The sequence below is a fragment of the Rhinopithecus roxellana genome, chromosome 8 (assembly GCF_007565055.1).
Source record: "Rhinopithecus roxellana isolate Shanxi Qingling chromosome 8, ASM756505v1, whole genome shotgun sequence".
NCBI lineage: Eukaryota > Metazoa > Chordata > Mammalia > Primates > Cercopithecidae > Rhinopithecus > Rhinopithecus roxellana.
Genome location: NC_044556.1, coordinates 34,014,108 through 34,026,242, shown reverse-complemented (window position 1 = coordinate 34,026,242; position 12,135 = coordinate 34,014,108). Strand labels below are relative to the sequence as shown.

The following is a 12,135-nucleotide window of genomic DNA, read 5'->3' as shown; positions in this document are numbered from 1 at the left end:
GGACATAGTTCAGCAATGTTGCTGTGAACACCAAATTAGATAATGCGTATGTAGCACTTAGGAGAGTGCCTGGCAACTGTCCACTTAAAAAAGATACTACTATCACTACTTTATTAACGTAACTAGAGTGTTACTGGTATTTTGAGAAGAATTTTGGAAAGGTAATGTAAGACAAGAATGGAAAGCACTGTCAGATTATGAACCCCAAATCAGGAGGCAGTATAATCAAATTTATTGATTCTTAACTTTATTGGATTCCTTAATCTAGTAAGTCCAGTTCTTTGAAAAGAATATATACACTGGGGGAAGTGAGGGATGTTGGAGACCAGGGAACCCAAACTAACAACCTCTGATCAAAAACAAAGAGCCTTGGCCAGGCACAGAGGCTCATGCCTGTATTCCCAGCACTTTGGGAGGCCAAGGAGGGTGGATCATGAGAGTCAGGAGATCGTGACCATCCTGGCTGACATGGTGAAACCCCGTCTCTACTAAATATACAAAAATTAGCTTGGCGTGGTGGCTCTTGCCTGTAATTCCAGCTACTCACGAGGCTGAGGCAGAAGAATCACTAGAACCAGGGAGTCAGAGGTTGCAGTCAGCCGAGATCATGACATTGGCTCCAGCCTGGCAAAAGAACGAGACTCCGTCTCAAAACAACAACAACAACAACAACAAAAACCAAAGAGCCTTTTGAAGGAATATCTGGGTCCAAAATCAGGATCTAGAAGTTACATTAGCCTGGACAAGTCATTTGTCCTCATTAATATTCAACTTCTTTATTTACACAACAAAACTGGACTAAGATACCTTACTGGTTTCTGATAAGTAAACAATATATTTAATAACATATTTCAGGTACAGAAGCTTAATGCTTTTTTCCTTCCCAAACAAAAGTGAAAAGAGAGAATCAATGTTTTAGTTTATTATAAACACTGCCACATTAGAAAACTACTATTAGAATCCCTGTTTACTAAATGTTTGCTCATGTAACAGCTTCAAATCTCTTTAAGGATGGCCAGAGTGTTGAGTTTCCTATCCTTGTAAGTGCTACTGTTCTACACAAATTTTTGTTCCCAGAGCTATTAGTTTTGTGAAGAGAAATAACACCTATATAGACACCTTTGTCTTGAAAACATCCGATTGAAGAACAATCTTAGTCCTGATCAAGTTAATTTTTTCAGATGAGAGAAGGCTGGGAAAAACAAGGAAATTAGTTAAAGTCTTGCCTTCATGAGAGATGAATTAATTTGAACAGGATCTAGAAATGACCATTAAATAATAATTAGCTTAATTAGGAACCTTTAATTTCGTGCCAAATGCTAAGACATAGACAAAAAGAGATACGTAACTATTTGACTAACAGAATTTCTAGAATTTATTCTGAAGAATTACACTGGGAAAGCCATTCTACTTTCTTATCATGGAACCAAAAAGAGATCCTCTAAATTGGAAATTGTTTTTTTTTCCTGAGATGGAGTCTCATTCTTTCGCCCAGGCTGGAGTGCAGCGGTGCAATCTCGGCTCACTGAAAGCTCCGCCTCCCGGGTTCAAGTGATTCTCCTGTCTCAGCCTCCCGAGTAGCTGGGATTACAGGCGTGTGCCACCATGCCTGGCTAATTTTTTGTATTTTTAGTAGAGACAGGGTTTCACCATGTTGGTCAGGCTGGTCTCGAACTCCTGACCTCACGATCCCCCCGCCTCGGCCTCCCAAAGTGCTGGGATTACAGGCGTCAGCCACTGTGCCCAGCCCCTAAATTGGAAATCTTAACCTGGCAATCAGGAGTTATGAATCGCTGACCACAGATGTATATAAATAGATTTCTTCAGATAATCAGGGAGTTTCAAACATTCTCTTTGTATGTCCATCAACCATAACAGACTAAATAAGCTACCATAAGCTTACACCTGGATCACTACAATAGCCCCTCATCTGATCTCCCTACATCCAATATTTCCCCCTTCCAATATATTCAAAAGGAAGCTAAAATGAACTTTGTGAAATGACAAATTTAATCACTTAGTGACCTCCTCCAAATCCCTTCAGTTCAGATACTTCAGTGATTTCCCATTTCCCTTAAAGATAAAGACCAAAGATGTTAACATGGCTTACAAGGGTCTGCACAGCTGGGTCTCTAACTGTTATTTCACAACAGTGCTCCCTCTCATTCTCAACACTCCAGCCAACTGGCTCTCTTACATCTTCTCCAATGCGCCATGCACTCTCCTACCAGAAACAAGTCAGCTGGTAAAGTGTTCCAGAAAACATAAAGCAATGGGGAGATTGTAATCCATATGGCATGTAGGTTTATAACATAGAAAAGAATGATCTTTGAGCAAACAACTAAAGATGACAGGCAGTTAGAGAACAGAGTTGGGCAGACATCTAAGGGAAGCAGAAAAGCCTTGAGATGCCAGGTGACTTCAATAAGGAACAAGTAGGGCACTATAATTGGAGCACAATGAGGAAGTCATCAGGAGAAGAGAAGGTAAGAGATTAAACAGAGAGCTAAATACAGGCTTTTAGGCCATGGTAAGGACTTTAGCTTTTACTTGGTATGCATGGGAAGCCACTGGACAGTTTTGAGCAGAGGATGTCAAGTTTCCACTGAAATTTTTAAAAGATCTCTCTGATTATAAAAGAGAAGGTCAAGGGCAGAATCAGGAAGAACTAGAAGGCAACTGAAATAACACAAGAGATAGGAATGCCGACCAAAGGAGTAGCAGTGGAGGTAGTAACAATTGGTTAACTTCCACATACGTTTGGAAGACAGGGCCAAACAGAGAAGTTGGGAGAAAAAAAAAAGACTGCTAAAAAATAGAGGATAGACACCAAATCACAGACCCAGGAAGTTCAGAGAACACTAACCAAGATAAATGCCAAAACATCTACACTTAGGTATTATTTCAGACTGCATAAAATCAAGGCAAAGAGAAAATGCTGAAAGCCAGAGGGTGGAAAAAACATCTCAACTGTAACAGAACAGAGAAGTATTGCATCAGACTTTTCAGAAACCAGGAAAGCAAGAAGAGAGTGAAGTAAAATATTTAAAGTGTTCCCAGAAAAAACCACCAAGTTACAACTCTGTATCAAGTGACACTATCCTCCAAATGAAGGAGAAATGCAGACATTCTCAAAACAAAAATTAAGAGAATTTGTCACCAGTAGACATGACTTGCAAGAAATGTGAAAATTTCTTCAAAAAGAAGGAAAACTACTTAGATGGGAAACTTTACTTTTACTTTTCTTATCCTTTATCAATCTAAACAGATACAGTTTGTTCAAAATAACTGAACAAGGTATTAGGTGACCATAGCTTATGGATAAGTAAAATGAATGACAGCAATGTTATAAGGGACTGGTGTAAGTAATTGAGAATACTCTGTTCCAAGGTACTTGCACTACACATGAAGTGCTATGCTATATGAAAGTGGGCTTGGATTAGTTGTAAATGTATACTGCAAATTCAAGGGCAACTAGTAAAAAAAAGTAAAAACAAGTATAATCAATACAGTAAGCGAGGAGAAAAAATGAAGTAACATAAAATGTTCAATTGAAACCGATTTGCTTTAATGCGACCCCCAGAGCAAATGCCAGAGAAAAGGCAAGTAGGCAAGGCAAAAAAAAACTATTTACAAGCCAATGTGAGGGAGGGGCGAGGTTCAGCGGTCTCCCGCGGTGGAGGCCGACGAAGTCGCTCCGGCATTCTCGGACGAGGTTCCTGGGTCCCGCGTACGAGGAGGGGCCGAGGAAGTTCGCTCCGGCGTTCTCGGATGAGGTTCCTGGGTCCCGTGTACGAAGAGGGGCCGAGGAAGTTCGCTCCGGCGTTCTTGGACGAGGTTCCTGGGTCCTGGGTCCCGCGTACGAGGAGGGGCCGAGGAAGTTCGCTCCGGCGTTCTCAGAGGAGGTTCCTGGGTCCCGCGTACAAGGAGCGGCCGAGGAAGTTCGCCCCGGCGTGCCCGCCTCGAGCGGTGTTTATGTCCTGGGCCCGGGAGTGGGAGGGCAGTGGGCGGGACATAGGCGGGTCGGGGGCGGGGTGGTAGGCGTGGCTAGGCGGGTTCCGGTTCCTCTCCGTCGGAGGTCGGGTTGCGCCTGCGCAGTCGACTCATGTCTTTCCCGGGCGCGGGAAAGTTGATGGTGAAGAACCCGGAACTGCGCCATGTTGCCTCCGTTCGTCCAAACACAAACCAAAAGGCAAAAAAAGAAAGAACAAGGGAGGGCAATGAATAGAAAAGAGTAACAGATATGGTAGATACATCTTAATCCAACAACAATTAAAGGACTGTCAGGATGGACTAAAAAAACAAGACCCAACTATATGCTGTCTGTAAGAAACTCACTTTAAATATAAATACAGTAGACCCCCATCCATGGTTTTGCTTTTTGCAATTTCAGTGACTCACAGTCAATAGGTATCTGAAAAATATTACAATATTGAGAGAGGCTACGTTCACATAACTTTTAATGAAGCATATTGTTAGAATTGTTCTATTATTAGGTATTACTGTCAGTCTCTTACTCTGACTAATTTGTAAATTAAACTTTATTATAGGTATGTACAGGAAAAAACACAGTACACTTACGGTTTGGTACTATATCTGCGGTTTCAGGCATCCACAGAGGATACTGAAATGTATCCTCCATGGGTAAGTGGGGACCACTGTACACAGATTAAAAGTAAAGAGATGAAGAAAAATATATCATACTAACACTAATAAAAAGAAAGTTAAGAGTAGCTATATTATTCTGAGACAAAGCAGGCTTAAGAGTAAGAGAAGTTACCAGGTATGAAGAAGAGTATTACATAATGATAAAGGCATCGACTCTCCAAGAAGACATAACAATTCTTAATGTGCATGCATCTAACAGTGTCGAAATATATGAGGCAAAAACGGATACCGCAAGGAGAAACAGATGAATCCATTATTATGCCTGGAACCCTCAACACCCCTGTCAGTAACTGACAGATCCAGCAGGCAGAAAATCAGTAAGGTTGTAGGTGAACTAAACAATACCATCAATCAATTGGATCTAATCGACATTTACAGAATACAGCCAGGTACTGCATGACATTGTTTTAGTCCGCATTGTTTAGACCGCATATGTGATGGTGGTGCTGTAGGATTATAATGGAGCTGAAAAATTCCTATTGCCTAGTGACATCTTAATGATCCTGAACCAGTGCAGGCCTTGGTGAATACGTGTTTGTGTTTTAGTTTTTAACAAAAATGTTTTAAAAGTTAAAAACAGTAAAACATTTTAAAAATAGAAAAAAAATAAGGATATAAAGAAAGGAAATATTTTTGAACACATGGACAATGTGTTTGTGTTTTAAGCTAAGTGTTATTACAGGAGTCAGAAAGTTTATAAACTAAAAAAGTTACAGTAAGCTAAGGTTGAATTTAATGATTTACTTTATTTATTTACTTACTTACTTACTTACTTACTTTAGAGACAGGGTCTCACTCTGTTGCCCAGGCTGGACTGCAGTGGTATGATCATAGCTAGGAGATATGTTGTTAAATGATGTGTGACTGTATTTCTATATATTGGCAAACAAGTGGAAAATAAAATGAAAAAAAAATCACTTGCAAAAGTATCTAAAAAGAAATAAGCTACTTAGAGATTAATTTAACAAATCGCCTAATGATATATTTCTCTGAACATATCCCTGTTAAGTGATGTATGACTGTACTTTATCCAACAATGAAAGAATATACAATATTTTCAAGTGCACACAAAACATTTACCAAGACAGACCATATTCTAAATTATAAAGTAAGTCTCAATAAATTTGAAGAAATTTAAATCATAAAAGTATGTTTTCTGACTACTATGGCATTAAATTAGAAACCAGTAACAGAAAGATCAAGAAAATCCCCAAATATTTAGAAACTAAACAACGTATTTCTAAATAATCCATAGATCAAAGAAGAAATCAAAAGGGAAATTGGTATTTTGAACAGGATGAAAAAGAAAACATATTAAAATTTATAAAATAACCCAGAAATAAATCCCTCACATGTATGGTCAAACGATTTTGAAAATGAGCCCAAGACTATTCAATTGGGAAAGGATGGTCTTTTCAATAAATAGTGCTAGGAAAACTGGATACCCACATGTAAAAGAATGAAGAGTTGAGCCCTCTTCATTGGGCCCACCATAAACAAAAATTAACTCAAAATGGATCAAAGACTAAATGAGAGAGAGTAAAACTATAATATTCTTGGAAGAAAACATAGGAGGAAAGATACATGACAATGAATTTGGCAATGATTGCTTGGATAAACACCAAAAGCACAGGTAACCACAGAAAAAAACAGATAAATTGGACTACAGGTTGAGTATCCCTCTGGGAACAGAAGGGCTTCAGATTTCAAATATTTTCAGATTTTGGAATATCTGTATATACACAATGAGCTCTAATGGGAATGGGACCCAAGTCTAAACACAAAATTCTTCTATGTTTCATAAACACTTCATACACATAGCTTGAAAGTAATTTAATACAGTATGTTTAACAATTCTGTGCATGAAACAAAGTTTTGACTACTATTTTGACTGCAACACACATGGGGAAAGATATCGAATGTTCCACTTCTGGTGTCATATCAGCACTCAAAAGTTATGGATTTTGGATTTTAGGATTAGGGATGCTCAACCTTGATGTGTTCTTTGATGCACAGAAGTTTGCAATTTTGACATATAGGTAGGTATCCCTAATCTATATGAAGTACCTATTATAGTAAAAAATTCAGAGGCAGAAAGTAGAATGGTGGTTGTTGGGGGCCGAGAAGGGGGATGGGGAGTTACTGTTTAATGGAATCAAGTTTCAGTTACATAAAATGAAGAGTTCTCAAAACGGATGTTGATGAAGTCTGCACAACAATGTGAATGTACTTAATTTTACTGAATTGTATACTTAAAAATAATTACGATGGTATAAGTTATGTGTATTTTACCACGATATAAAAAAATACAACACAATTCTCCATATTGACTAAAAAAAAAAAAAAATCAGGGCAGAGAAGCTATCAAAGCAGGTCAAGAAAGAGCAACTAGTGAGGCGGTGGGGGCGGGGGGAACCATGTATATAGTTTATTGGCATAAAGAGAAGAAAATATTTCAAAGAGGAGGAAGTGATCAACTGTCAAATGCTGACATGTAAAGGAAGATGAGAGTGAGAACCTGTCCACTGGAGGTCACTGGAGACTTGATAAACCAATTTCAGTGTAATAACCCAGGACAAAAGCACAATTAGGTTCAGGAAAGACTGGGAGGTAAGAAATTGGGAGATGGCATTATAGACAATTTTTTTGAGGAGTTTGCTTGAAGGAGGAATAGAAAAATCGGGAGGTCACTACTACAAGGGGAAGGAGAATGTGGTTTCAAAAGGGGTTTTGCCGTATTTATTTTTATAGTAGGTATTCAGTAAATCAAACATTTAAGAGCAACTCAGGAAGTATTTGTCCAGAATGAACTGTTCTCAAGACTAGGTCTACAGCTTGACATTAGAGGTTAAAGTGTTGCAATTTTGAATCTTGTTTTTTATTACCCCCCTACCCCCACCCCCGCCGATATTACTGATATTACTTCATCTCTCTCCAAGGTCACTGAAGTTTTTAACAGATATTGCAATAAATGTACAGTCATTTAACTATCCTTCTTGCTGGGCATGTCCAAGTATTTTCTATTATTATAGACAATGCTGTAATGAATCTTTATATAATACACTTTTATCCAGTTGTCATTTTTTTCTTTGGTTTATATTCTCACATGGAACATTAATTAACCAAAGACTAGGAACATTTTTAAGGTTCTTCATGGAGATTAGTAGTTTTATCAACTGGCATTCCAATCAGGAATGTGTGGGTCCCATTTCACCATATCCCTAACAGCACAGTTTCAACGTAAATGTTCTTATTTTGTAAATTGTATTATCAAAATTTTATCACTCTAAGCTTCTCTGATTAGTGAGGCTAATGTTTTCAAATATTTATCAGTCATGAGCCCTTCTCTTTTGTGAATGCCTATTCTTTTTCATTTATCTTTAAAAAAAAGTTTTAAAACAAGTTTTTCAAAAGTTCCTATCAAGCAGTCTGTTCTATAAGAATAGTCACTTTTTTATCTTTTCGCTCAGATGTTGTTTGCTTTTAGCTGTTTCTTTTATCACAGTCAAGTTAATTTCTGTTAATTTTTTTTATTGTTTTTTGCATTGTTTTGTTTTTTCTTTTTTTCAGTTATTTTGCATTCAATCTATGTTTTCCATTGTCATTTTCCCCTCATAGCTCATAAGTCTGGTGTACAACTGCTAAGGATTGGGCACCAGTGGATTAAAGCAAAACACTGGGTTTAAGAATGGAAGTTCTGTTGCATGGAATTTAGAAACTCTCTTTTGCTATAAGTACTTGGTCTATGGTCTGGCCCGCATTTATTTTTTCAGACAGGGTCTCACTCTGTCACCACTGGAGTGCAGTGGCACAATCACAGCTTAGTGCAGCCTCGAACTCCTGACCTCAAGCAATTCCCTCCTACCTCAGCCTCCAAAGTCCTGGGATTATAGGTGTGAGCCACCACATTCAGCCGATCCATATTTAAATGAAAGTTTAGAAGGCTAATAATTTTATGTCCAATAAGTAAATAAACATGTAACAAAATATGGTAAAGGCAACTAGATAAATTAGCAAGTAGGACTTAGATTCAGATCACCTATATTTAATCATTGGCTCTAACACTTATAAGCTGGAAGGCTCTGGACTTCTTAACCTTACTCAATTCTCATGATCTATAAACAACAGTAACAGTTAAACACTTACTGAGGGCTTACTATGTGCAAGCATGTTTCTAAGAATTTTACTTTTAGTCAACTTATTTAAAACAACTCTATAATATTATTACAATCACCACTTTGGACAAGAGAAAACATATGACCTACAGAAGTTCAATAACTCACAAAAAATTGTTTTGTGAGCAAAACTCACAAAACTCACAAAACAATTAGTAAATGGCAGAACGAGGATTTGAATCTAGGCATTCTGCCTCCAGTGCTCCCATCCTGGCTCCTAAGCACTCTATTATATGGCCTCTTTCATCTTTCAAATGGGAATGATACCACCTACCTCAGGTGTGACGGAAGGATTAAATGAAACCATATACATGAAAGAACAAGAAAGCGTGAAATGGCAAGAATAAGGGACAGTATTAAGAGGGGGGTTTGTTTTAAGTAACAACAAAACCTGATAGATACTTTGTATGACTTAAAATAGGTTTAAAAAAAAAAAAAAAAAGGATGGCAGCGAATTCCACAAAGCATATGCAATGAACTAAAATCCTTACAGGAACCTGTTAAGAATACTATGGCGGAGAGTACTTAGGCTCTTGCTCTCTGGCTGGAATAAAAACGTCTTGCCTGAGACTAGAAGGATATGCAATTTATACCATGAAAATAATTGTGCAAAGCATTATCCTTAGCAGGCCTGATCAGTTAATATGCCAGTTAAGAAGCCCCACGAAAACAAGAGACTCGCCTTGTCTTTTCTTCCACTTATATCTTGCCACTTCTCTTATGCCAAAATAACACCTGGGTTTATACCCCTTCCTAAGTAATGCCTTAACCACTTCCTTTATCGATCCAAATCCTCTATGCCTTTTGAGGTGCATTTCAAGCCCCAACCTCAGAGTCATGTCCATTAATTCATGCCCACAGTCTTCTTTTCTCTCTCTGACCTCTCATTATCTTTTTTATACTACTTAATCTCTGGTTACATTTTCTTTTGTTGAGATATAATTCACATACTGTAAAATCCACATTTTTTTTTTTTTTTTTGAGACTGAGTTTTGCTCTTGTAGCCTAGGCTAGAGTGCAATGGCACGATCTCAGCTCACTGCAACCTCCGCCTTCCAGGTTCAACTGATTCTCCTGCCTCAGCCTCCTGAGTAGCTGGGATTACAGGCATGCGCCACCACACTCAGCTAATTTTTTGTATTTTTAGTAGAGCTGGGGTTTCTCCATGTTGGTCAGGCTGATCGCGAACTCCTGACCACAGGTGATCTGCCTGCCTCAGCCTCCCAAAGTGCTGGGATTACAGGCGTGAGCCACCACACCCGACCCACCATTTTAAAGTACACAATTCAGTGGTTTTAAAAACTATATTCACAAGGCTGTTATAACCACCATCACTATCTAATTCCCATCACCCCCCCCCCCCAAAAAAAAAACACATCCATGAACAGTTATTCCCCATTTGCCCTCCCTACAGCTTCTGGCAACCACTAATCTACCTACTATCTCTAAAGATTTGCTTTTTCTATACATTTCACACAGATGGAATCATACAACATGTGGCCTTTTGTGTCTGGCTTTTGTGCTTAGCATGTTTCCAAGGTTCATTGATATTGAAGCGTGTATCAGTATTTCATTCCTTTTTATAGCTGAATGATATTCTATTGTATGACTATATGACATTTTGTTTATTTATCAGTTGATGGACATTTGGGTTCTTTCCACTTTTTGTTTATTGTAATGAACAGTCTTGTACGAATTCTAGTGTACACGTACGTTTCCAATTCTCTTGGGTATATATCTAGCAGCAAAACTGCTGGGTCGTTAAGATAACTCTCTGTTTTTCTTTTATTTATATTACTTTTTTTATTTTTCATTGCATCTCTTTAGCATATGTTTAACTTTCTCAGGAACTGCCAAACTGTTTTCCACAGTGGCTGTACCATTTTACATTCTCATCAGCAACGTATGAAAGTTCCAATCTCTCTACATCCTGGCCAACACTTGTTATTGTCCTTTTTTCCCCTAAATTACAGCCATCCTAGTGTGTATGAAATAATATCTCATTATGGTTTTGATTTGCATTTTCCTAAGGTCTCTGTTTACATTTTATTTTATATGATATATAGTCTTCTAATTCACAGTCAGCAAACTTTATCTATGAAGAGCTAGACAGTAAATGTTTTATGCTTTGTGAGCCACATATGGCCTATGTCACATATTATTCTTTCTTATTTTTTTAAAAAAACTCTTTAAAAAGTAAAAGCCATTCTTAGCTTGAGGGCCATACAAAACAGGTCTTGGACCAAAGTTTGGTGACCTCTCCTCTAACTGTTTCATAATTAGCCTTTCCTTTGCTATCACCGTCAACTTTGCTGAAAGTAAGGTAAGGATTATTTTGTATTTCCACATACAGATTTGCACAGGGTCTACGAATACAAGAACAGAGGTTCTAAAAATACTTGAACTAGGTCATGGCTGTAATCCCAGCACTTTGGGAGGCTGAGGCAGGTAGATCACCCAAGACCAGGAGTTTGAGACCTGGCTGGCCAATATGGCGAAACCTGGTCTCTACTAAAAATACAAATATTAGCCGGGCATGGTGGCACACACCTGTAGTTCCAGCTACTCGGCAGGCTAGGCAGGAGAATCATTTGAACCTGGGAGGCAGAGGTTGCAGTGAGCCAAGATCGCGGCACTACACTTCAGCCTGGGTGACAGAGTGAGACTCCATCTCTAAAAATAAAAATACTTGAACTAAACTTTTTGCACAAAAAAAAAGTCAATTAAAAAATATATATACTTGAGGCTAGGCATGGTCGCTCACGCCTATAATCTCAGCACTTTGGGAGGCCAAGGTAGATGGATCACAATGTCAAGAGATCGAGACCATCCTGGCCAACATGGTGAAACCCTGTCTCTACTAAAAATACAAAAACTTAGCTGGGCCTGGTGGTGCATGCCTATAATCCCAGCACTTTGGGAGGCTGAGGCAGGCAGATCACTTGAGGTCAGGAGTTCAAGACCAGCCTGGCCAACATGGCAAAACCTTATCTCTACTAAAGATAGAAAAAATCAGCTGGGCATGGTGGCACATGCCTATAATCCCAGCTACTCAGGAGGCTAAGGTACCAGAATTGCTTGAACCTGGGAGACAGAGGTGGCAGCGAGCCAAGATCGTGCCACTGAACTACCGTCTGGGCAACAGAGCAAGACTCTGTCTTAAAAAAATATATACATATTAGTATCTCCCCACAAGCATTATGCAATATAAAGGGTACTAGTTTTTAAGTGATTATTAAAAGTACAAAGTAATTTTTCTTTTTTGAAACTGGGCAACTTGAAAGAATTTTGT

At 38.5% G+C, this 12,135-nt stretch overlaps 1 protein-coding gene across 1 annotated transcript in view; it reads right to left on the bottom strand.

The window, feature by feature from the left end:
* Window positions 1-12,135, bottom strand: part of RAP1A (RAP1A, member of RAS oncogene family) — a 95,200-nt gene that overhangs the window by 51,711 nt on the left and 31,354 nt on the right. The gene's annotated exons all lie outside the window — the stretch shown is intronic.